At 34.2% G+C, this 27,234-nt stretch overlaps 1 long non-coding RNA gene across 2 annotated transcripts in view; it reads left to right on the top strand.

The window, feature by feature from the left end:
- LOC145671883 (uncharacterized) overlaps window positions 1-27,234 on the top strand; it is a 155,917-nt gene that overhangs the window by 51,771 nt on the left and 76,912 nt on the right. The window contains exons 1-2 of one of the 2 annotated variants that reach the window (XR_014128553.1): window positions 14,689-15,068; window positions 15,953-16,037. The exons of the other annotated variant lie outside the window; for it this stretch is intronic. This is a non-coding gene — a long non-coding RNA (uncharacterized LOC145671883). Of the gene's footprint in view, window positions 1-14,688; window positions 15,069-15,952; window positions 16,038-27,234 lie in introns of those variants that run through there. 2 annotated transcript variants of the gene reach the window in all.

Genomic DNA, 27,234 nt, shown 5'->3' with positions numbered 1-27,234 from the left:
AGACGAACGAAGTGCTAAACCACTTTCCATGAAGTTTGTCCGGGAGATTAATAAGGAATAAGCAAGGAGGGCATTCACGTCATCTCTCTAATGTGTTAGGAAGGAGATTTACGACGAAAACAAACACAAAAGAATATCTTAAAGTTTACAAGTGTTTATTCTAACAATAGATATTAATAAGACAGGGATCTTGGTAATGAGAAAAGGAAACTTTTTTTTTTTTTTAAAAAAAAAGATGAATCTTTCTGCAGGAACGAACGTTGGAAATTATCATGTACTTTGTGAATTCAAGTCCCTCCCTCCCTCCCCCTCTCTCTTTCTCTCTCTCAAGTTCTGTCATAATTTCTGCTTCTGGTTGTGTGTCTGAAAACTGAGAAACCATATTCAATATTAATCCTTTTTTAAAAATCATGGATTATTAAGAAATTTCGTTAAGATCACCTCTATTTTCTTTTGAACTTCTAATAAATAACTTAAAGGCAATGAAGAATGTAGAAAATGAAATAAGTAGATTCTTCAAAATACCATCACATGAACTAATAATTGTTCTCAAGACTTTTTAAGTAGAGTGTATAAATTGAGGTGCCTAATCGCTATGACGTGAAACTGTGCACCCAAATTTCCAGTGTATAAGGAAAAGTTTGGAAACAAATGTTAGTTTATATATTCAATATAATTTTCAGAGAGATGTTTATAATTCGACATTTTTTCAAATTCAGATCCGAATTCAAACTTTCGGAAGAAAAACGAAAGTTCCCATTCGTACCCTTTATTCTAAACACCTCAAATAAAGTAAGTCGTTATTGCAAAATTGATGAAAAACGACTGGAAGCTTTCGAAATGTGGGTGTGGAGAACAATGGATAGAATTAACTGGATCGAACGGAAAACGAATGAGAGGGTGTTAGAAATGGTAGAGGTTAAAAGAACAATTTTAAATTTCTTTAAGAAGAGGAGAAACTGGTTGGGACTTTGACTGAGAAGGGAAGTGCATGAGGGACGTGCTAGAGGGTATGGTGGCAGGAAAGGAAGGGCGAAGATTACAATTACTGAACGACATCAAAACAGAGAAATCGTACGTGAAGACGAGAATACCTATCATGATGAGGATTCATCAAATTACAGAACTTTTAAATATAAATGCAAATCTGGTAAAAATTTTGGTAAAGAAATTAGCAGTACCTGATATTGACAGTACTGTGGACGCAAGCATTTTATAATAAGACAACTGTCTTTAAGGAAACTAACAACAAACCAAGAAGTGGAAATTACGTACATTCTCTGAACACTTTGTATCAGTTCGAATGTAACACAAAGAAAAAAATGGTACTTAGGAGAATAAAGCAGTATCAGTGGTTTCATTCATCAAACATTGATTCCTAGTCAAGTTCGGCCTTCATTAATACCCACAGGAATTCAGGTTTATCCCACAGGGAGAGGGCCAATAAAGCATCAAAGGTTTAAAGAAACTTCGATGGTAATACATACATGCGGAATACTCATTATTTTATGAAAAAAGTATTACACTGACCTATTCCTGCAGAAGGTGTAACTAAAGAAGAAGAAACTGCAGCTATTTTTTTACCATTCTTTTTTTCAAATGTTAATATTAATTACGTGTTTCAAAAGGCATATTATTCTGCTAACATTTATTACTATTAACATTTCTGAATTTCAGTCAAATTTAAGAGTATTAAAACATGTAAAGGAAGTATGTATTGACTATAATCTGCAATTTCTTAAAACAACGTTAGTCAGCAAAAATTTAAAAATAATAAAAACTCAAGTATTATCTTTGTAAATATGGAATGTAAGTTATAACATCATTACGAATCAACAAATTATGTACCGGTAATACTCTTGTACATGCTAAACAAATTGTAGTTCTAATTTTATAATGTTATTCCTATTTCCCGAAAGTTTTGTCTTTGCGATTCACAATGTTGTATCGAAAACTGATTCACATAAAAGTAACAATGGAATATTTATTGTCATTCGATTTATGTTGCGCAAAATTTCTTCACTGCATCATGTCGGGAAATGAGTAGACTATATGGCGTCAGAGTTTGGAGGACTGTTTCGAACTCCCCTTTCGTACAATTCTTTTATTTAATACAAGTATTGTTTTAGATTCTTTTTTCTTTTTTGTGTTCACAGTCTAGCATCAATGGATTTATTATCTTCCACTTATTCATTTTGTAAGAATATATTATTTAGTGCAGATAGATTGGAGCCTATGTCCGTGCCATTTTGGCAGCGACTTGTACCGTGACCAAGTTATTTAGTGCAAAAAATGTAATACAATTTTTTACTTTGTGACAATAATAGTGCAATAGTCGACTTGGCCAAAGTGCTGCGACTTTAATACAAAAATCTCAAAATTGTAATTAATGATAATATGAAATGAGATAAATTAAGTTTGCGGGAGTGCAGAACTACATATACATAAAACAGTGGTGCCCACCCCCCCTTATGTCCATGACGCACCCCCCCCCCCAATTGTCTATCCGTAGGTGTTCTTCCATGAAAAAATCTTCTTTTCGATTAATTTTACCCCCCCCATCAAACATATTTATATAGATTTTTAACCCCCCCAAATATTTCAATGACGCAGTTTGCGTCATAGCCCCCCCCTTGTGGGCACCCCTGCATAAAAATGAAGTAGCAGGGCGTAAAGAAGTAATGATGTTGAAAGTCGATGAGCTGACTACACAAGACCAGATGAACGTATGCCATCTATTAGGCCATATATATATATATTTATTTATTTTATTTATTTATTGAACAATTTCCCAGATACAGCATAACTTTGCCATTTTACACAGGGACATGCTAACAAAAGAAAGAAAAAAAACAAGACAACAATAACAACAACATAGAAAAAAAAGAGTGTAAAAGTAAAACTATTCCGTCAAAGCTCGTTTAATTGCTCTTTCAAACACTGGGTAGCTCGAAAAAATGTCCACATCAGTTGTTACTTGATTATAACTGTTTGGTATTCTATAAAAAAGAGACCTCTGTATAACAGCCAACCTAGGACGGGCAAGATGGAATAGGTGGGTATTCCGAGTGATGCGGGAAGGGACACGTAAGGATAGTTCCTGAAGTAATATTTCCGATCTTAAGGTTCCATTAACTATTTTATGTAGATATTTCAGATCAGAGATAATTCTGCGTACTTCAGGAGTCTGAATATTAAGATGTCGCAAGAGCTCCTTCTTAGATAATATTCGAAGTGCAGGAACACGAAATCGGACTATAGCAATGAAGAAATTGAGAACAGAATCAAGTCTGGAGAGATGTGTAGGTGCTGCCATGGCCCATATGGGAGAGCAGTATTCGATCTTGGGCGCTATTAAAGTCTTATAAAAAGTTGCTAATGAAGAAACAGTGCGTAGTTCGGTGAATCGATAAAGAAGTCCCAACATGCGCATTGAATTCTTTAGTATTGAGGAGATGTGGTCAGAGAAGGTGAGTTTTGAATCAAAGATGACACCAAGATCGTTATGACTAGCAGAATGTGTGATAGGGGAATCGTTGATATGGTATGTGGAGGGAACAGGAGACTTTTTCAAAGTAATAGTAATACTGTCACATTTCTTACTGTTGAGTTTCAAGTGCCACATTTCACACCAGCCTGTAAGGTAATTTATGTCTTCCTGTAGAGCAATTGTGTCATGGAGACACGATATTTCTCTGTATAACTTACAATCGTCAGCAAAAAGCAGAAGGCCACTAGGTTGAGCTGATAAGTGCGTGTAGAGATCATCCATATACAGGACAAACAGTAGAGGCCCAAGTACACTCCCCTGAGGCACCCCTGAGATCACGGGTTGGGGGTTAGAAGTCGCCCCTGAAAGAACAACTCTCTGTTTACGGTCCTTCAAGTAGCTTGTGATTAGAGAGAGAAATTTGCCATGTACATTAAATCTATTGGAGAGTTTATGAAGAAGATGAATGTGACTGACAGAATCAAAGGCCTTCGAGAGATCAAAGTAGATAACATCTAATTGAGTATTGTTATTCATACATTTGACTGCACAGGAAAGAAGAGTACTTAAGTTTGAGAGACTTGAGCTTTTCGGTAGAAAGCCGTGCTGAGAACTATGGATGTAAGGTGAGGTGAATTTAAATAGCCTGTCTTTAATTATTTTTTCGCAGATAATTGATATTACAGAAAGAAGAGATATTGGCCTATAGGAGGATACATGATCTTTAAGTCCTGATTTATATATTGGGGTCACGTGAGCCAGTTTCCAACTGGTGGGATAATACCCTTCCTTGAAACATCTATTGAATAAGATAGATAGAGGAACCGCAATAACTGAAGCAGTTTTGTTGAGAAAGAGAGGACTAATTTTATCAGGTCCAAGTGATCTATGTGGAGATAACGATAGCAAGAGAGCCAGAACTTCGCCCGGGGTGGTAGAGAGAATGGATAAGGTGTCCGAACAGATGGGATGGAGAGGGGGGAGATGGGTTGTAGAGGAACGGGAAGTAAATGTTTTGCAGAAGTAGTTATTGAAGAGGTCTGGTCTTTGATCATCACTCGCTTCAGTATTTTCATCTTGAATTGTTGCCGGTATGCCCGGAGATTTTGTTCTAGATTTAATTACAGACCAAAAGACTTTAGGGTTACTAACAGTAAAATCACCAATTGAGTCCATGTATTCAAAATATTTACGTCGCTGTACCTTCTTGGCAAGACTTCTAATTCTAGCAAAGTTTTTATATGTGTAGTCACTCGGATGTGATTTCCATAGAGACCAGGCAAGCTTTTTGTTTTTAAGAAGGTCACGAAGTTCATTGTCGTACCAGACCGGAAACCTGTTCGATTTTGATGCTTTCACCGGCACAAAGTCCTTTATGGCTGAGTGGACAACGGATGTAAATAAGTCCACAGCGTCGTCAACAGTTCCTACCTCTAACAAACACCAAGGAAACAGTTCAATAGCCCGGCAGATGTCACCCCAGGGGGCTTTCTTCCATAGAAGTTGTGACCTACTTTTGAGGGGCTGGTTTGTAGTAGTGGAGGGGAGGAAATCGAAAGAAACATCCAAGGAATCGTGATCCGAGGGAAAAAGATTTCTGCATGGGACAACACAACGAGGTTCTAAGTTAGAAAGAATGTAGTCAAGATTGCTATTATTGCGGGTATTATGCATATTATGTTGACCTAGACCAAGTCCATGAATAAAATTGTCCATGAAATAACTGTCGTTTCCATCTTTAGCGACTCCATGCTTGCTGTCCTGCCACGTGATTGAAAGGTTGAAATCACCCAATAGGATGACGTCACCGTGTGACAACGCATGCAACAGTGAGTCATGGCAAGCTTCTAAGATGTGCTGGGGGGTGTTCTTGTGCGGCCTATAGAAGCATCCAATAAACACAGAACGACGCTTTGGAATAAATACTTCCACCCATATAAGTTCACAATCCCGTTCGAGATCCAGTCTTCTCTTGCTCTTCCACTTATTATTTACACAAATCATCACTCCACCTCCACGAGTTATGCGGTCTTTACGATAAATGGTGAAATTATTAGAAAAGCTAATTTCACTGTCGTTCACTGATTCATTCAGCCACGATTCGGTCACTGCGAAACAATCCAGTTCCCTTATCTCACCTAGGTTCAATGAGCACTCAAGTAATTTGTTTTTAATGCTACGAACATTTTGATAATATATATTGAAAGCATTAGTGTAATATGGACAGGGTGGGCCGGGGTTTACGTGAATATCACCACAAAGGAGGAGAAAACAAACGAGAATGAGGCACTGTTTCTTTGCTTTTGACTCATACCTTGTCACAAAATCACTGGTAGTTCCTCCGTCACTGTTAGCAGTACCAGAGAGAGCACATGGCGGTCCTCTTGGTATGAAGGCAGCAGCAATAAAATGAAATGATCTTCCACTACACTTCAGTCCATGTTTCATTGGCAATGCTTCATTTGGGAAAGTCACAGCACCGTTACTACATGAAGACAGTAGAGCACGCACATAAACACTACACACAACCACGAGAAAAAGATAAACAATAAGAGCACCACTTTGCATCGACTTCGAGCTTGACGCCATCTTGGCAATTGATGTGCTTTTGGCATCTTGGCAATTATATATATAGGGTGTTTCAAAACAACACCGACAACGTTTGGGAGGTGATTCCTGACACCAAGATAAGACCAAAAGTATAGACCAACTTGGGGTGTACAAATGCTTCCTTTCGGAGTTATAGGCTGCCGGAAACATGAGAAAATGAAATTTAAAGGTCTACAGTTCCAAAACTATGGGACCTAGCGTAATCGGGTCAAGATTTCACTTAGGAACTAATATATGCCCTATCCAAAAATGCATGTTTCAGAATCCTAAGGTACTCATGCAACAATTTTTATAGAGGGAGTTTGGCTACGGGCATATAATTTGAAGTACTTGCCAACTACCAGACCAACTGACCCTCTCAAACTAGAGACCTGCACGGGCTGGGCCCGGCCCGGCCGGGCCGGGCTTGGGCGGGCCGACTCTGTTATTTCTTTGGGCCGGGCCGGGCTTGGGCGGGCCGACACTGTTATTTCTTTGGGCCGGGCCGGGCTTGGACTGCCCGACACTGATTTCTCTTCAGGTCGGGCCGGGCTGGGGCCGATCAATTGCAATTCTTTAATAATCATTGACTTTCGTTAAACGATAATTGGAATAAAGCGAAACGTTGAAGAAGTGTGTCCGTGAGAAATGTTACAAACAATGCAATAGCTACTTAGTTTGTGTTGCTTAGCGGCTCCACTTTCACTATAGAGGATTGCAGGCATTATGCAGTAAATTGAGCTCTGACCTTGACCTTCACTGAACTCAAAATATAAAAAGAAAGGGTGGGAATGTATTCACTTTATGCTAAAAATCAATCAAGTTAGATTTGTGTTACAGGGAATGGAGTTTTTGTTCTCTCGATGACAGGGGAAGTTCTAGGAGGCAATGATACCATTCGGGAGGCAAGCGTCAGGTTGTGAACCAGAGTTTAAAAAATGTTTCTGAGGGTTAGGTCAAATTTAGTACTAAATTTTGAGAAAGATTCGGGCTCGAGCTAATTTTTTAAAAAAATTTATCGGGCCGGGGTCGGGCCAAAAACTTTTAAAAATTATCGGGCCCGAGCCGGGCTTGGGCCAAGAATTTTGAAAAACTTATCGGGCCGGGCCGGGCTCGGGCCGAAAATCTCCAAAACTTTTTGGGCCCGAGCTGGGCCGGGCCTAGGTACGTTTGGGCTGGATTGGGCTCGGGCCGAAAAATTCGGCCCGTGCAGGTCTCTATCTCAAACATTGTCGTTGTTGCTATGAAACACTCTATATATATATATATAACTTTTTTGCTAAATTTATCAATTTTAAGCGTGAATAATTCAAGAGAACCATAAGTTCAGGATATATCCGAACATTCTTTCTATCGCAAGATAGTGACAAATGCTGTTATACTATTAATAAAGAAATTCTTCTCAGGATTGATACCAATTAATGCCTTTTTTTTTTTTTTTTTTTTAGAAAAAAGTCAAAATATTTGTATATATAAGAAAAATGATTGTTATTAGTACTTAAGCTACTGAAAGCCAATTAACAAGGTTTTTTCTTTAAACTTCTTAATGGAATTAATCTCTTTACTTTTTAGCTTCCTTTATTTTTTGCTCCCCAGAAAGAGAAAACAGAACTTCTAATAGAGGACAAATACATTTTAATAATTTCAACAAAGACTAACGTAATGCTCTTTTTATTTAATGTGGTTAGTCATAATGGAAAAGAAAATTAATGAAAGAAAGTAAATAGTACTTATTGCTGTATCGTGCTAAATCTATGATGATCTTATATATATTAGTGAAATATTTGATTACCCACCTGAAATAACAAGATATATATATATATATATATATATATATATATATATATATATATATATATATATATATATATATATATATATATATATAATGGATAATTCTATATAATAACAAAATGTAATAAATTATAATCAAAACAATAATACTAGTTTCTTCTTTTGTTAAACGGAAATATTTCACTTTACTGTTTCTCTAATCTGATTTTTTTTTTTTTTTTCGTTTAAGGTGACGGTTGCAATGAAAAAAAGTTTGAAATAGTACTGAAAAAGAAAAATAGAGTTCGAAATTTCAACGGATTCACACATTTCATAACTCCTACACAATGTAAAAAATTAGTTTTTGGATTATACTATTCCAGTGTTTATCCAGTTGTCCATCCTTGTGTGTAGACGACGAAAGATCAACGTATAGAAACTAAATTTTATTTTTAAAAAATGATTTTTATGAGACTCTTCAGCTTTTTAGACTTCGTACAAACTCTGCTACGCATAAGTCTGAGAAGTTTTTAGAAGGTTATGCAAGTCCGTCTGTCTGTCGACAAGTATCAGAACAAAAATAAGTGAGAAGCATGGAGAAGCGTTTTTTGGGGAGTAGGGATGGAATCAATTCAGCGCCTCAAGAATAGGTTCCATATTCTCCATTATCCGCCCAATTTCCCCCTCCCCATCTCTTCCAAGAGCCGTTTTCTGTTTCAATGTTAATCATTATAGAGCAAAAAACTGTTGTAGATAGTGAAAAGTTTACTTTGAATTTGATTCAGCGTTCCTAGAATATATTTCATATCCCATTTTATTTCTATATTCAAACTGGAAGTACTAGAAATCTATTACCACTTCCAGTTCCAATATTTACTTTCACAGTGTGAAAACGATAACAGGAAGCGACAAATAATTTTAAAAATAGCTTGAGAGCCCCAAGAATAGATTTCATCTCAGCTTTTTATTCTTCTTCTGAAATTGAATCTAGTTAGAACTAGTCGAAATAGTTGAATTTGAGGCAACTACATCTCATCACTACGGAACTTAAATCTATCGGAAGCAAAACCAGAAATCTCAAGCTATCGACCTTAGGAGTGAAATCTTGTGGAGAAAAAATGTCAAAATCAGTAGTTTTCGAACGTGACGTAGTAACTTTTCATCTTACTTTACAGAGGCTGAAGGAATTGTATTTTGTAATAATGGCAGGGGTAAATGTGGATCTGAAAAGGTATGCGTAGCGGCATGACGTCACGCCGTCTTCCTGCCTATCTTTACCCATTGTAATTTTTTTTTTAGAAAATGATGGACTCCGTACATATTTTTTGGATGTGGGAGGACGGCGTCTCCCTCCATTCTCTCACTTTTACCCCTGAATAATGGTAATGGTTTATGTCAGGAGTCTGGCCAAGAATAGAATCCAGTAGAACGGCGATTGTTCCTCGATTCGTGTAAGACAGTGATTCCCAACATGAGGATACAAGCTATGACAGAAATAAAATGTGAAATTATGAATAAGAAACATTTTCACTTTAGCTTCAGCAAACTTTAAAATGCCATATGTTTGACATTTTATCTTTCTCATTCCTATTTAAGATTTCTATCTTATTAAAAAGTAAATAATTATGCAAATTAAATTAATTTTTAAAAATACTACAAAAATGAGTACAAAATGTTATTTCAGTGTATAAGATGGAATTCAAAAACTTATCAAGTAAGGGTAGAGCTAAAACTAATGTGATGGTAGACAATGCTTTTCCTTCACAAGTTTCTTGATATTCGGTGATAAGTTCGACGAAGATATGTATGTCAACCTTGGAGGTTGAGATTGAGATTATTAATATTAAAAAAAAAAAAAAAAAAAAGCAGCGATATATGAAAGAGAAAATACAAATATGTCATCAGTAAAAGAAGTATAAAATTCATCTTTTCCTACACTTAGGAGAAATATTTCCACATTAGACTTAAGATCATACATCCTACTTACCATATTATCTTTCGACAGCCAACGAACTTCGGTATGGAAAAGTAAAGTTTTATCTCCGTCACTGAGGTCATTACACAAAACCTCAAACAGACGAGCACTTCACTAAAAAATTAACAACTTTAATAGCAAACGGTAATGGCTGCTTCAGGTTCTATGGTAAAGTTTTTCAGCTAAGGTTTGCCTGTGAATTAAGCAGTGCAAGACTTTTGTCCTTTGCCAACTTCATAAATCCAGACCGGGTACCTAACATTCCTGGACCTTCATCAGTACATATTCCTTCAACTCTGTCACAAGACAAATAATTTTCAACAAAACAATTGCTGATAGCAGAAAAACATCAAAACCTATAGATGATGTTTCCACAGTTCCTGAAAACAATATTTCTTCCATTAACCTCATTTCACGTACGAAGCAACAGTACACTATTAAATGAGAACACTGAGGTTTGTTCGTGGAATCATTACACTGCAGGGCAAAGAATAGATGCTTTTTTCTTTACCTTTTCAACTACCTGATCTTTTTAATCCGAGGCTATTTCATTAATTCTACGTTTCACAGTATTGGCTGACAGTGACATTTTGCCAGTTTTAACAGGATTTCTTCCTCAAGTACATTTTGGTTGCCTTAAGTATGCAAAGTTTGATAAGAGTCTCACCAAAGTATTTTTTTTTTTTTTGTTATTAGAAGAAAAAGTTCATATGATGTTTTAACCATATTCTAATTTTGCTTGTGAAAGGTTCCAGAGGAATCTAACTTTATACGTTTCAGCGAGTTTCTTTCCACAGTAAAACAAAATCGTTAGATTTGTCTTTGACGGCTGGATGTTCTGTTGACAAATGTCGTTCCAATTGAACGGGGCGGAGAACATCGTTGACAAGGACATCATGTCACACAACACACTGTGATAATTGAATACTGATCTTTTCATTGAATGTAAAACCACACCTGATGTAATATCCACTATACCTAGTCTAGCCATATATACTATTACAACTGAAAACTGAGCAACGCAACTATCATGAGACATTTTTTTTTAAATTTGCTTTGCGTATGTTGTTTTTTACTTGCATACACTACACACAGCACTAATCACTGTTCGAAATGGGCACCTTTTGCACGGACACAGGCTCTCATCTCAGTCTGTGTGGGCCACTCGTCTATGGCGGAACGAGATGGACCAGCATTCAAGCACCTGATGACAAAATTTCCACACCTAAGTTACACAAAAATAAACAAAGGCGTATTCATTGGCTCACAAATAAGAACTGTCATAGAGAATAGCGAGTTCACAAATCAGCATTGTCATGCAGAATAGTGAGTTTGAATGTACACTGTCGGACAAAGAAAAGACAGCATGGCGAACGTTCAAGTTAATGTATTCTAATTTTCTTGGTAATACTAAAACCTCAAATTATGAAAGTTAATGATATGGCGCACTGTTTCTAAACCATGGGACGCCACATGTCCTAGAAATTGCATTTTTTAAATTCATATTTGGACTTCTTTCTACAAAATTTGGGGGTTGTTAGTAATAAACATGAGGAAAGATTTCACCAGGACAGTGCAACATTTGACAAGCGGCTGAGAGGACGATGGAATAGCAATATGCTTGCTGAATATTGCTGGTCTATCATCAAAGAAACTCCTTCAGATAGTCACAGGAGAAAAAGATCACAACTGTCATTTCCGTTAAAAGAAATGCATAGACTTTTGTTTGTATACGTAAAATGTTTGTCCTATGTCTGTGTATCAAAATGTCGTGTGACTGCACCAGTGGCGAATTCAGGGGGGATCGGGGCGATCGTCCTCTCCCCCAGAAGAGAAAACTTTCTTATTTTATATATATAAATAAAACCCATCCCAGAGTTTGGAGCTCTTAAAAGTAGCTCTAAGTAGCAATATTAAAACCCACCGCCCCAGAAGTCTGTCCTGGATCCGCCCCTGGACTGCACAATGTAAATTGTACATATTAAGAAAAAAACAGACTTCACATGTCGATTTATCACTTCTACCTTATTTACAATCACATGTTTTTAACTAAAGTACATTTTCGTAGAAATTTGTATAGTCTTTTGTTTGTATACGTAAATTGCCTGCCTCGGGTCTGTGTAACAAAATGTCATGTGGCTGTACAATGTAAAATAGTGCGTGTTAGAAGAAAACGGACTTCATATATCGATTTAGTTAATCTAATTTAGATAGAATCACCTGCTTTCAACTAAAGAACAGAACATGACCTCAAATTACAGTAGTTGTACAGTGTTATTAAATTTTTGCGATGTTATAGACGTTTATTTAGTTGGTTGAATCATAAGAATATTTTACCATGATTCTAAATTGTATTTGTGATTTTTTTTGTTTGTCATAGGAACCAGGTAAATACAAACATATCAAGAGATCTTACTGTAAGTAACTAACATTTTTCCCCCCGTTAATAGAAATTATTTACAAGCTGCTATAGTGATGTTTGTATGTTTGTACAGACTTTTAAACTCTACAAATTAGTGTCCAAATTATAAATTATCTACTACAAATTAATGCATCCACCTGATACATATTTCATGTGTGTCATGTGGTATTTGCAATAGCAAAATTATTAATAATAACAAATGGTCAATATTGATTCAATATGAATAATATGTGTTGTAGAAATATTCGGTTATTATTCTATATAAATAGCCAATTATTAAAGTTTGGTTCAGTTATTAAGATATTAGATCACGAATAGCATACTAATGATTGTGTATAAATTCTATGAAAGGAAATCTAACTCCATAACTAATATTAATCATATATTTGTCTGCTACAGTAATGGTATTCATAAATAAAATAAAAATTTACAATGCTTGAATGGAGTGATTATTAATTAATATATCCATATAGCTTATTACACTTGAATATCTAGAACAGAGTATATAATCATTTGACCCTTTCAATTCTGCAATAATTCTAGTGTATGGAGTTTTAATTTTATGACAGTTGCATGGAATTCTATATAATGAGATAAATAGCATACACCGTATTGTGTATCATTTCAATAGGTATTAAATCAAGTGTGTTATGTTTCTTATAATGAAACTACAGTAGGCTTTCAAACTATATGGACCTTACATTCTAATTAGAAGCGATAGACTTGTTAATTCTAGTTTCAATCGGTACTTCGGAGAAGAGATGTAACCTGTTACCCGGATGCTGAAATTATCATAATGTTTAAATGTTTATTAGGCAGCAAACAGCATACATAGCCAGTAGTGCGCCCAGTCAGCAGGCACATGATACATGCATCTCTACATATTAGAGATGTGCAAGGGCTCAGGCCAAACCCGCGGGCCGGACTCGGGCGTACAAAGCATATATCCTTTCGGGCTTCGACCAGGGTCGGGCAGTAAATTTTTAAATAAACAACCGTATTTTTCGGTCCTTTCCGTTCCTAACTTAGTAAGTAAACTGTACAGCGATATTTATTGGACCGTTCTTTCTGGAGAATTTTTAAGGCACAACTACAAAATTAAACCTCTAATTGCTGTAAATAAAAATACAATATAATTATTAAGTTTCTGTAATTTTGATTATCACACGAGCTCGGGCTGGGCTCGGGCCGAAATGCTAAAACATATTTCGGACTCGGATCGGACCTCACATTATAAATTCATGGGCCGGGTCGGGCCCGGGCTAAAAATTCCGGCCCGTGCAGACCTCTACTACATATACAACAATCTTAAATTATATTTAACAGGAGGCAAAATACAACAGCAATACAGCTATATATGCAGTCAATATCGTATAACAATTATAACAAAATGAACATACAAATTTTAAAAAAAGATTACATATGACATGTAAATAAAGACTCGTAACTAAGATAAGAAAGAAGTATCTGAAAAACAATAATAAAAGCTTAAACCTAGAAGTAAAGAAAAGATGATAGGATAATAAAAGAAGATAGATGACTAAATTACTAATTAATAACATCTAAAAGAAAGCTTTCTAATGGCATCTCACTAAATTAAATAAATAAACATTAAAGGTCCTTTGGAAATTTAATAAATTCTGAACGAAATTGAACAAAGTTAGTCTGTAAAATATCTAGAATAGAGTGATATTTGTTGTATCTATAGTTTTATAAATAGAAGATTCTAAAGTAGAAAAATTCGAGACAAAAGGAACAAAATTTGTAATGTTGCCGTAAAGAGCTCTTATGGAAAATAAGCCATCAATAAAGAAATTTCCATGAATATTATTTAACAAATTTCGGATCGAAAATATAACTCCAATCGGTTAAAGATGAAGTTCTTTGGATGTACAAGACAAGCTCATATCATTGAAATCTTTGAACTTTCATCGTAACTAGGCTAGGAAGTTATTCTGAATAGACTCTATGGGATAACAAAATACTTGGTTTCATTTTTCGAAATACCGTGCCATACTCCAAATAAGAACGTATGTCACACATGTAGACAATTTTACAAGTTATTATTATTATTATTATTATTATTATTATTATTATTATTATTATTATTATTATTATTATTATTATTATTATTATTATTATTATTTCTGTCAATCTATATGAACGAACATCGTTTTCTTTAGCCAATTTTGCTCTGTGGAAATTTCTCATATCTGATTCTAAACCACTGATGATATGTTCATTAAAGATTTATTATCATATTGATTAAGACTAAATGGCTTATTTATTTTACATAGATTAAATAAAATATAAGCGAGATTAAAACATTTCTTTTTAAAAAACCTTTCCTCTACTTGTTTTCACTGTTAGACTATTTTAATAGTTAACGTATTTGTTACTTCACTTTGCTGCTTGCACTTCCTGTTCTAACGTAAGAAAGAAAAAAAGGAAAGAAACCTGAAAACAACAAACGGTGGGAAAAAGACATAGATGAAGTGAACAAGAAAACTTACAGAAAGGGCAAATTACATTTTAAATTACATCATTTATCTTCTATAAGTTGCCAAAAAATTCTACATTTTTTAATTTTTTTTTTAAAAAATAAGAAAAATAATAGAGCAGTAATGCAACTTCTTGAAGTAAATAAATTGATTGTCCTTGTAAAACGACTTTTTTTTTCTTGTTCTGTAAAGGATGTTCCCGTTAGATATTTCTGGAGGTGCTGTGCAGTATATAAGATAGATATAAATGATACAGTGATTGAAGAGAGCAATGAAAAAACCTTAAGGCTTTTTGATATCCCTGCTAATAACGCTATGGTAAGAAAAAAATATACGTTAAACTAATATATAATAAGAAAATTAAGTGCAGAAGAAGAAACTAAAAAAAATGATTTCAAAGAAATTCTAATAATAAAAAAAAATGCCATTAAAGTTATGGAAGAACCTTAAAGATGAGACATTAGAAGGGGAAAAAAACATGAAAGAAAACTTCTTTTTTTTTTTAAAGTTGAACTTCTTGTTCTTAAGTATCATTAGCCTTCTGAAGAAGAAAAATTAAAGCAATATTTGACTTGTTTGTATGTATTATTTCTTGTTTTTTTTCCTTGTTTTTTTTTTTCCGAAGTAAAATATCTTTTGGTCAGGTAAAAAGACAAAACTATAACATACACACCAAACTTAAAGTCAAGTTTTATCTAAAGTTAACTCCAGTTGTTTGATAATTTTTTATTCTTTTTTTAAAAACTGTTTTTTGCACTTTTAAATTACCCCATTAAAAATCCTTTTTTGGTGACTTGAATGCGGCTATTTCCTGTAAGTAAAAAAGAAAAGAAAGAACTTACTACATTACAAACAAATAGTGCAGTATGTAAGCTCATAATTTTTATTATTCCTTACAGTTTAACTTCTTTCTTAAAAGTTTGTAATAAAAAAAAAATCAATAGAGTTCTGAGACAGAGTCAAACTTAAACTGTCACATTCTGCAAGTTATTTTATTATTTTTGCTAAAAAAAATATTTGTATTCTCTTTCCTCTTTGAACATGCCCTTTAGACAGACCAACTGTTCATGATGTTTCAATTTTTTTTTAATGTACATTGCATAAATTTATTTATTTGGCTTTGTTCGAATTATTCTTGTTCTTCTTGAATGTACGTACAAAGAATAAATAAAAAAAGGTTATTTAACGTTCTTTATTTACAGGTCATTATTTTTTAAAAAGAGAAACTCAACATATTTCGTCAACTACTAGTTCTATGTCTTACCGAATTCCGCCGCCATTATTAAGGTTAGTTAAAAAAAAAAAAGTTACTTCTTCCTCCCATTTTCTGTCATTTTAAAAGTAAAATTTAAGACCTGTATCGTCTTTTATAATCTTGCACACCTGCAACTTTTAAGTATCGTCTTCTTTTATTTCCCCTCCCTTTTTTTGCATTGTTTGCACTGATTAGTTAGGTACCGCACATGAAGTCACATATTCACATACACACACAAATTATGAAGGAAATTCCTCATTTATTGTGGGAAAAATTGCTACGAAAGGAAAAAACGGATGATTGATGCTTTTGTTCTTCGAAGTACCGTAAAGGACTTCCAGTCAACACATGTATGTGGAAATATTGTATACTTTCGGCTTAGTCCCACTCTTATTGTCTTTATGTTGTTTTAGTAGCTTGATTAATTGGTGATGGTTTGGAAGTTTGGACTAAAGACATGCCGCCTTTTCCGAGAGCATCGTGTGAAAGTCTTGACCAATCACGAAGCATGTGTGATAGATAGTCTGGCACTGCGCAAACACCGAGAAAGAAGTAAGTGCTTCCGTTTCATGGGGCGGATTGAACTTTGTATAGCTTTTTGACATTGTACCAATCACAAGTATGTTTACGCATTGATTTATGCTTATAGTTCTGTTACTGCTTAATTGAACAATAGTGCGGCTGCGGGATGGAAACTAGTTGCTAGGGCGCTCATCCTTAGTGTGAGGGAGTCTCTGGTTTCATAGCAGGCCATGTGAGTTCGTGGTGGACGTCAGGTCTGAGGATTTTCTTGGAGTTCTTGAAATTTTCTCCCACATTCTCATTATAATCATTCAGTTTAATTCATCATCCGTCTCCTTTATTCTACAAGACATCTTTCGTTTATGCTTTCTTTCTTTAGTTTTATTATATTTATTTATTTATTTATTTATTTATTTGAGTTTGTGCTTTTATACGAGGAAAATTATCCGCAAATTTGACTTAACTCTTGTTACATTGTTCACGCTGACCTCTGTCCTTGTTTATTTTATTGTTATGCTGTTGTGGTCATGCACTGAAAGTTTGATCCTAATTCCTCCATTTGTCTTCCTTTTGTTGCAGAGAGATCGTGGCCGTTAGAAGTTTGCTCCATTAGAAGTTTGCACCCAAAGAGAAACAACAAGCAGTGATCCGGTTTTTTGTGGTCGGAAAGTGTATCAGGAACCATGACTACTTTCAGGACGACTTGCCACTTCATCAATAGCATTTGTCTGTTTAATAGAAATATATCACGTGCACGCTCAATGTTGTCATCATTTGTGGTCGTAGATGGTCGTCCGATTCCTTCCTCGTGCGACCGTTTTTGAATTTTTCAATCCATTCGTAGACACTCCGTTGCGGCAAGACACTTGTTCCCGTATTGTGCCGAAAGTCTTAGATAGATTGCGACCTCTGACACACCTTCCGACCACAAAAACCGAATCATTGCTCGTTGTTTCTCTTTGGTGCAAACTTCTAATGAAGCGGCCGTGGTCTAAGTGCAAGAAAAAGGAAGACAAATGGAGGAATTAGGATCAAGCTTTTAGAGCATGACCACAACAGCATAACAATAAAATAAACGATTACAGTCAGTATAAACTAGTGGTGGGCACAAAAACCGGTTTCTTGACAATACAAAAATGGTTTTCCGCCGAAACCGATTTCGGTTTTCTCCAAAAACTGGTTCGGTTTTCACCGGATCCAGCTCGGCTTTCTTCAAAGTCAGTTCCGGTTTTTTCCTAAATCGGCTTCAGTTTTTTCAAAACTGGTTTCATTTCTGACCAGAATAGCGCTTCGTTGTTCTCCTGAAACCGATTCCGTTTCTACACAAACAGTTTTAGACCCTATAGGCCTTATGCAGAGTCGTTTTGACGTATGCTTAGCGACATACTAAAGGCCTGATTATTGCTGGAAATATATGTTAATCGAACTCTTTAGTATGGTACTAATCACGCGTCAGAACGACTTTGCAAAAGGCCCTATGTGTTTTCCAAACTAGTTTTCACCGAAACTAGTGAAAACCAAACCGGGTTTGGAGAAAACCGAAATATAGGTTATTTGGGTTTTGGTTTTTCTAGAAACCGGTTTCCGGTTTTATAAAAACCGGTTTTGCCCATCCGTAGTATAAACAATGTAAGGAAAGTTATAGCTACATTGCAGATATTTTTTTTAGTTACTCTCGTATAAACACTTCGATGTAACCAAACTAATGTCTAAGCCTATTGTAATGGGGACAGTAGTCCTGTTATACGTGACAAATTAACAAATACACCGGTGTAAATAAACAATAAAGAGAGGTTGAAGTAGAAATTTTATTTCATTTCAATAGTGCAGCTAACAAGGCTTCGAGGTAGCGACGGTTGTTCCCGACTTCGATTCGCACTCGCAGTATAACTCTTCTCACACGTTAAACTAAATTATAGGGTGAGATTCAGTTTCACCTTCCTGAAAATTACCAAGTAGTTTAAATACAAGTTAACGTGTCGCCTACATAATTAACCGTTTCACGAAAGTCTACTATCACTTATTTTAACTTGTTTTTTTTTTTTTTTTTTTAAGTAAATCACATTAACGATACTTAGAAATTTCACAGAATTGTTAGTTAAACCTGGATTTCTCAATCTAGGGGTCATGAGAGGATTTCATGGGGGTCGCGTAGAAGGCGGAAGAGACAAATATAATTAAAGTATAATTATATTCTAATTATATTTATATACCGGAAAATATTTTTAAACATTATTTTGAATTTTGTTCTGATAGGCATACTTTTATTTTTCATATATATTCAATTATTTATTTATTTATTTATTTATTTATTCACTAAGTTTCATTCAGCACAAGGCCATTTGACTAAAATTGAACATCAACATTGAAAACATAAATATAAAAAAAGAAGAAAAACAAATATAAATAAAAAGAAAGTTAATCTCTAAATTGACAATGTTCTCTACAGTTGATTTTTAAGAGTCTTCATCCCGGCGAAATTAAAATACCGTTAATTTTACAGTAATTATGTGATATCTTCAAATAGATAAAAGATAATTGAAATATGGAACAACAGCGCCCTAGACAATATTATTTTGCGTGAGGTACCGTTATCACAAGTCACCTAGTGGCTTTCCGTTTTCAGCTGTTTAGAAACGCGAAAATAAATGCCGATTTTCAAAATGGCTCGAAATCGAAAGCAGATAAGTGAGTCGTGATAACGGTTTCTTATATAAAATAATATTGTCTAGGGCGCTCTTGTTCCACATTTCGATTATCTTTTATCTATTTGAAGATATCACACAATTACTGTAAAATTAGCGGTATTTTAATTTCGCCGGGATGAAGACTCTTAAAGTTTCGTTCAGTAGTAAAAATGTTGAAAACTGTTGAAACTGTGTTATTATAATATTGCGCTAGTCTGTAAAACAAGAATCGCTTAAGGTGGATCACTAGGTGTCCACGGTGCTATGCTAAACGTTACTTGAATAGTGCGGCATTGCCAGATAGTGTCGAGTGTTTACTGATGCCAGATAATAAAGGGAATAATCATGGAATTCTGCTTAAATACTTACTGGAGAACTTACTTTTCGACCCTTACCGCGATTCTGCTTCTCGAATTGCAACGCTAGAATCCAGAAGTTTTCTTATTGTGACTACTACAGTAAACGTACAGATTTGGCAACAATGCATTATGGAGTTCTGCGCAAGTTTCGTCTCAAAATCTATTTCCTTAAATGTAAATTAATATTTAAATAAAATATGAAACATAACACAAAAAACGGTCAAACAATATATGTATTTCGTGATAAGATTCTTACCTTAAAATACTTTAAACATACAAATAAACATTTCATAAAACGGAGCACTTCTAGTAAGATCTAACAGTAAGTGCCGTCTTGTGTGCTCATTGTGAAACGAATCAATTATTTTCTTTTATTTGTGACCTTTTTCGATATCAGAAGACACAATCAAATACGTCAGTGTCTTGTGTTATAGCTGAAACATAACTCTTTATTATACTACAATATTTATAATATGTAACGTTTCGTTGCGAAGTAGTTAGGGGAATGAGCTAAAATATGTACTGACTTCCGGGTGGTGATCTACCTTAACAATTGATAACAAGGAGTCTCGTAGTCATAGGTTAGTAAATTTAGAGAGCAAGTTCGCTATTAATCTTCAATAATAAGAATTCAGAATCAACTTTAACATTGATGATCTTATGTAGGTAAAGTAAATCAGCTGCGCAACGTCGTTTTACAGGAGTACATAAGTTCCTGTCTCGAGTGATCGCATAACTCAGGAATTCTAAATCTAACTATGGCAAGAAAGAAGTTTAAAACCGAGTCAATGCGAGATAGATTAGTACGTACAGCCATATTCCATACAGGTGAACAACATTCAATGGTCGGGGAAATAAAAGTCTTGTAAAATATCGTAAGGGCAGGGAGACTTTGAATTTCAGGAAATCTAAAAAGTAAACCAAGTAGTTTCATAGCTCTGAACGAAGTCGATATGATGTAATCCGCAAAGGAGAGCTTTTCGTCAAAGACAATATCTAGATCTTTTTGAGATGAAACCCGTTTAACAACAAGAAGAAATAGTTCTACAAAATATTTTCAACAAGTGCAGAGTTGTTTAAAAATCAATTTAAATGAAAGAGGTACGGTACTAATGAGAACTGCATATTGAAATACTAGAAAAAAAAATACAAGTGTAGCAAAACCTGCATATTAAAATACAATTAAATTTGAAAGCTAATGAGATACCTGAACATGATGTGATTTTACTAGTGCGACAATGTCCGGTTCATCTTCGTGAAGCGGGAGACCCGAGTTCGATTCCCGGCGGAGTTTATGTGGTTCCACGTACTGATTCCACGTTTATCAGTAGGTCCCGTCTCATATAGCCTTGCTGCTGAAAGGGACGTTCAATTCAAAATCAACTCAACTCAATCTTCGTGACGCACATTATCAAGTCATTTAAAATAATCAGTACCTTTTTAAACAACTATCCAAGTTTTTTTAAAACCAAAATTAGAAATCACTTTGTCATATGACCCAAAATTAAGGGTTATGAAGTTTTAAAATTTTCAAATGGCCTCCATTTTGAAAGAGTATGACGGATCGGATTCGATATTTGTAATATGAATGAACTGACCAAATTTTGTTTTAATCCATTCACTTTTAGGAGAGTTACTGTATCCACTATATACAAGAAATAGATTCTACTATTATAGAAATAGATGAATATCGTGAGATCTCAGTAATAGTTATATTAAAAATAAACTATTACACAAACTTATTACACACCAGAAATTGTAAGGGGATCGCTGGCAAGAGGATGTGATAAAATAGGGGTTGTAATAGGAATTAAGTTGAGGATCACTGAGTTAAACAATACTTAGGTGTATTTAACGAGTAATGGTAAAACTGGCTGTTGGTCTTATTCGGTACTGTAGAGGAAGGCTAACTTGCGAACAAACAAACATGGAATTGTGATTTTTTTTTTTAACCCTAATGCCTGTGAAAGGTATTTGGATAAATATAAATGTTAATGCATAAATTTATGTGTTTAATTTTGAAAACGTAGATCCAAAACGATGCATTTAGCTGTGCAAGTTTACTGTTTTAAACTATTACAATTCATATTATTATAACACGAGAGGGTCAGTCTGTATTATAAATTATTATCTAGATACAGTTCAATATATATATCTATGCATATCTTGGATTTAATTGAAGTTTAGTGTACGTTTTCAGCACCGCTGCTACATGAGACAAGCCTACAGTGCAGGGTAGAGTCCGAACCAACGTATTGCGTTCAAATTTTCAGTGCTTTCCCGGAGGAAATCAACTGGGTACCCCTATACCAAAGGTGTGCGAGCTAACCACTAGACCAAGGGTAGTATTTTATTTAGTTCGATATTAACTCTAACTTCTATGTTCTATTTTAACGAGTGTCTAGTTCAATATTCATATACGATAACGGAAAGATATACGATGCGGTATACGAAAAAAAAAAATCCCAATAAAAGTTGAGTGGCTGTACTACATACCGTTGCTGGGCTTCAAAAACGCACTAATGCAAACCATTACAATAAATTTCAACTGAAATTCCTGGAAAGCAAATCCAAAATCGTGCTCGTCAAAAGCAAACGTGCTATTTATCCAGTTAATCAAAGATCAGACAGATGCATGTTCTATTTTATTACATCGTAAAATGGAGGTCTGAAAGGGAGAACAAATTGCAAATGTTGCGTTTGAAATTTGCTGGTTTTAATGATGTGAAATATGGATCAGTATAATAACTAACTCCCCCACTCGAGTGTTAGAATATTGTCCTATTTCTTTCTCATCGTAATATAGACCTTTGCTGGCTTTGTATGAAGTTATCCATATTACAAATTTTGTTGGTCATATTTCATTTCTTTGTCGAAAGAGAGAATGTTTGTCTCTTTTATCATTTCATGAAATATAAAGTAACAACATCAAAAAGTAAAGTAGTTCATATATTCATTGTTCTCCCCTCTTAAAACAGTTCTGTATTTGTATCCATAAATACATATACAATAAGTGATCATGCTTAAATAATGCACTTCAAAATATATAAATCAATATATATACAGGGTGGGTCAAAAGTCACGAAGGTGTTATAACTGTGAATATATATATATAACTTATCATTAGTTTCAAGATGGAAGATTGTTTATACTTATGTGTGGAATATAATCTTAGGTAGGTGTCCACCATTATGGACCTCACGAACGAAAGCGCATTTGTGAATTATGTGCGAAGTAATGGACAAACGAACAGACGACTAACAGAATAATGTTATAAGTTTCACTGTGACCCTAATCAACAACAGTGGTGAATATAAAGTGTGTAAGCGATGAGTTATAGAATGCGAAATATCAATTCAAAACACGATAATCTATATTAAACGGAAACCTACCAGGAGCTGCATCTGTAATTTTTTGAAAATCAAGATTGAACTGTGGTATGTGAAAAAAAGTCCGTCCACGAGTGCGTAATTTAATGGTGATTCACACCAAAAATAATGCTGGTTCCACAGTGTGACTGAGGTTTTCCGTTACGACACTACTGGTGCTCTGTATAAGCTCAGGCTACTGTTTATATATTGGTTGCCAACGCAATCCGTTCTGTTGTGTCGACATAGGCTATAATTCAGGTTCTATTATATATGTGAACCATAACTTAACTCCTTATCACAGCAAAGTGTTCACTGGAGCTAGGAATTTTCAAAGGGAAAAGAAATTCGCGTTTTTTAGGGTTTGACTGGTCAAGGGCTATAAAGTAAAGAAATAATTCAAAAGATACCTAAGTACATAATCTGATAACGGTAGATGATGTTCGTGAGTTACTACCAGTTAGCAATGAGTAAATGTAAGGAATTATCATTCTATTGTCTGAATGTTAGAGGTCTCAACTCAAAACTTGAAGATTTTTATCTGAGTGTACTTTCTTCAAGTTTTGATGTTATTATTATTACTGAATCTTGGTTAAAAAGTAATATACGTAACACTGAATTCTTGATGATAAGTATATTATTTATAGGCAGGATAGACCTAATGTTAAGGGTGGTGGAGTTTTGATTGCAGTTAAGAGTTCCATTCGAGTATTTGATGTTGATATTAGCATTAATCATATTGAAAATGTTCGTTTACGTATTATTGCAAATTCCTGCTCTTTTATTCTTGTAGCAACACATATTCCCCCTACCACCGATCTGTATGCTTATAAATCTTTGAATGTATTTGTCGAGGAGTTGCAGAACATATATAATTGTGATATTTTAATGGTTGGCAATTATACTATACCTTCGATTCATAATTCTTTCACAGATCTCTTAAACGGCAACTATCTATGTTTAACTTTACGTATCTTTATGTCTGTCTTGGGTTACGTAGCCTTAATAATATACCTAATTCAAATAACAAAATCCTTGACCTTGTTCTTATTAATGTTGCCCTTTGTTTTTACGTTGAAGAATGTATTTTCCCACTTCTTCCTGTGGATGAGCATTTGAGTTACATCTTGCTTATAAAACTACACATGATGTAAATGTTCCTCGCAATGAATACAATTTTTCTAAAGCTGATTTTTATCATATTTATAGGGATCTCAAGGCTATAAATTGGGGTTAAACATTTCTACTGACCCTAATATTGTTATCTCTGAATTTTACAATATACTAAATAATTTAGTTGCGAAATATGTACCATTAAAAAAAGTTGTTAAACACATTTGTCCCTCCTGGTTTACCTCTGAGATTATTCGAAGTTTGAAGTCTAAAATTCCATAGAAGACGAAGACACCAGTCATTATTTTACAAGGAGAACTTTATTCAGTCGCGTAGAAAGTCTAAGTCAATGATATCAACTGCTGATAGAAGGTATATACACAATTTTGAGAACTCTGTTAAAGCTGATCCAAAAGTTTTTTTTTTTTGTCTTTTATAAAAAAATCACATAAGCTTGCAATCAAATGAAATATGGATCCGCTATTCTTAACGAAAATAAGTCAATAGCTAATGGTTTTGCTCATTATTTTGGGAATGTGTTTGGGCCTTCTACTCCTCCAAATTACAAAAGTAGGGAATGTGTCAACAACAAAAATTTTGCAATGTATTAATGTAAAGGATGTTTCATTTACATAATGCATGGCATCAATAAAGAGGTTGAAAGCATCCAAATCTAGTGAACTTGATGGATTTCCACTTATATCTTTAAGGGTTGTGCGGATATTCTTCAATATCGGCTAACTTTTATTTATAATCTCATATTAACCACTGGCATTTATCCTGATCTTTGGAAACACAGTAAAGTTATTCCAATTCTTAAGAAAGGAAATCAGAATCAAATTGAAAATTAATTACAGACCTATTGCTTTGGTTTCAACACCTTCTAAAATCTTTGAACAAATTCTTTACAACAGAATTTTTATACAGTTGAAATCCTATGTGACTCCATCCCAGCATGGCTTTTATCCTAAAAGATCTACGTTAACCAATCTTCTTTCATTTACTCAATTCCTATCAGAATCATGAAATGTTAATCACCTGGGTGAGTAGTAAATACTGATTTTTCCAAGGCGTTTGATAAATTAGATCACTCTCTTTCATTGGCTAAGTTGGATTCCTTTGAGTTATCTAACAACTTATTAAAATTGTTATCTTCATATTTACTCAATAGGAAATATACAGTTATTTTTAATTGTACACAACCTTCCCCTTATACAGCTTCATCCGGCGTTCCTCAAGAATCTAATCTAGGTCCAGGCACGTATCCAGGATTTCGTAAAGGGGGAATCCGTGACATGAAACTGTGGTCATCACACTAGGGACTCGATCAATCTAAACTATTTTACATATATTGGTTCGTTTAGCCAGGATTTAATAATTGGAGGGGGGGAGGGCGTGACATCAAACACTATGGTTATCACATCAGGAGCTCGATCAATCTAAACTATTTTACTGGCAACACATATTGGTTTTGTTAGGAAAATAAAGTGAGGATATGTTAGTAAGTACTTTAATTACAAACTATGAAGAAATCTCGAGTAAAAGAATAAAAAAAAAAGTATTGAAAAATATTTTATAATATTTACGTTCCTTCCTTTGTTCATTCAAATACAACGATTTTCCTTTCATTATGTCCTCAACTATTATACAAAGTACATGTCCACTATTATAAAAAAAATACATATTCAATAATGCCTTATAAAACATTTTACGATATCTGCGTTCCTTTCTCTGTTGAATGAAATGTTAACAGAACTTCTTTTTCGTTTTTATTATTTCGTCAACTTTTTGTTTTTATTATTTTGTCACTAATGTTTGTTCCAAATGACAGGTTAAAGGGACAGTAGAAAACTGTTTCTGAAATAATATGTTTGGTACTGCAGAGAAGCGATGACGAAAAATTATGATAAAAAATGTCCAAACTGTTACAGAACGGCACTATAATTTCGAAAGCTTAAACTTTCTCTGACTAGTAGCAGAAATTCTGAGAATTCCGTAACTTTTCTATATATTTCAAGTTCCCTGACTTTCCAGGATATCTCACTCATTCGCCACCATGTATTGCAAGTAATACTAATCTCCTCATAAGAAAGAGTAAGCAAAAGCTTGCTGTAGCTCTTTTGTTTTTAACGCTGATTCTTCTTTTTATCGTTTCTTTGTTTCATCCTTCCTTAATTTTTTCATTTCTGGTTTCGAAGGGGGGTTCCGGATCCCCCCTTGGCTACGTGCCTGTCTAAGTCCTTTATTATTTTTACTTTTCATTAATGACTAACCATCTGTTATCAGATACTCACAGTTGTTACTTTACACTGATGATCTAAAAATTTACAAGCAGATTAACTCAATTATAGATTCTGACAATCTGCAACAAGATATTGATTCTTGTTCAGTGGAGTGTAACCAACAATTTACCATTTAATATTAATAAGTGCTCCGTCATTACGTTTACTAAGAAAAAGATGTTCAGAAAACATGATTATAGTATTAATGGAATAATACTATATTCTGTTAGGTAAGTTGGGTATATATTGGGTTGGCTATATTCTCTGTTGGGTAAGAATGATGTTGTTGTTGATTTGAGTTGTATTATATTTGAAACTAAACTGTTATTTAATTTGCATTTGAAATGTTTAGTTTCTGAATCATATAAACGTCTAGGATTTATCATAAGAGCAACAAAATCTATGACTGACGTTTCTGCCATCACAACTTTGTATTACACATTTTTGCGGAGTAAACTTGAATATGCTTGTGAAATTGGGAGCCCTTATTTTCAAACTCAATTGGGAGACTTAGAACGTGTTCAATATAAATTTCTTTGTTATTTGTATTTTAAAAAGTACAATAGATCAGCTAAATTAAATAGAGTATATTATTCTGCTTTCTTGTTAGAATTTTGTATGCCTATGCTATAATAATTACTCGTGGATTGAATGCACAAAATATTTTATTGTATAAGATTATTAATTATTTTGTGAATGTGCAAGATTTTTTGCAATATATTAAATTAAATGTCAAATCTGTACGTTTAAGATTACATAGCCTATACCATTTTCTATAAGCAGGTCAAATATCATTCAACATAAACATTCGCCAGCAATTAGATTGTGTATTCTTCACAATCAGTTAATTATGAAGGGTATAAAGATTGATTCTTCTATGCCTTATGCTTAATATGTA

The sequence above is a fragment of the Thermobia domestica genome, chromosome 15 (genome assembly GCF_964235325.1).
Source record: "Thermobia domestica chromosome 15, izTheDome1.hap1.1, whole genome shotgun sequence".
NCBI classification, from domain to species: domain Eukaryota; kingdom Metazoa; phylum Arthropoda; class Insecta; order Zygentoma; family Lepismatidae; genus Thermobia; species Thermobia domestica.
The sequence above is the reverse complement of the archived record's forward strand: the minus strand, read 5'-3'. Positions and strand labels throughout refer to the sequence as shown.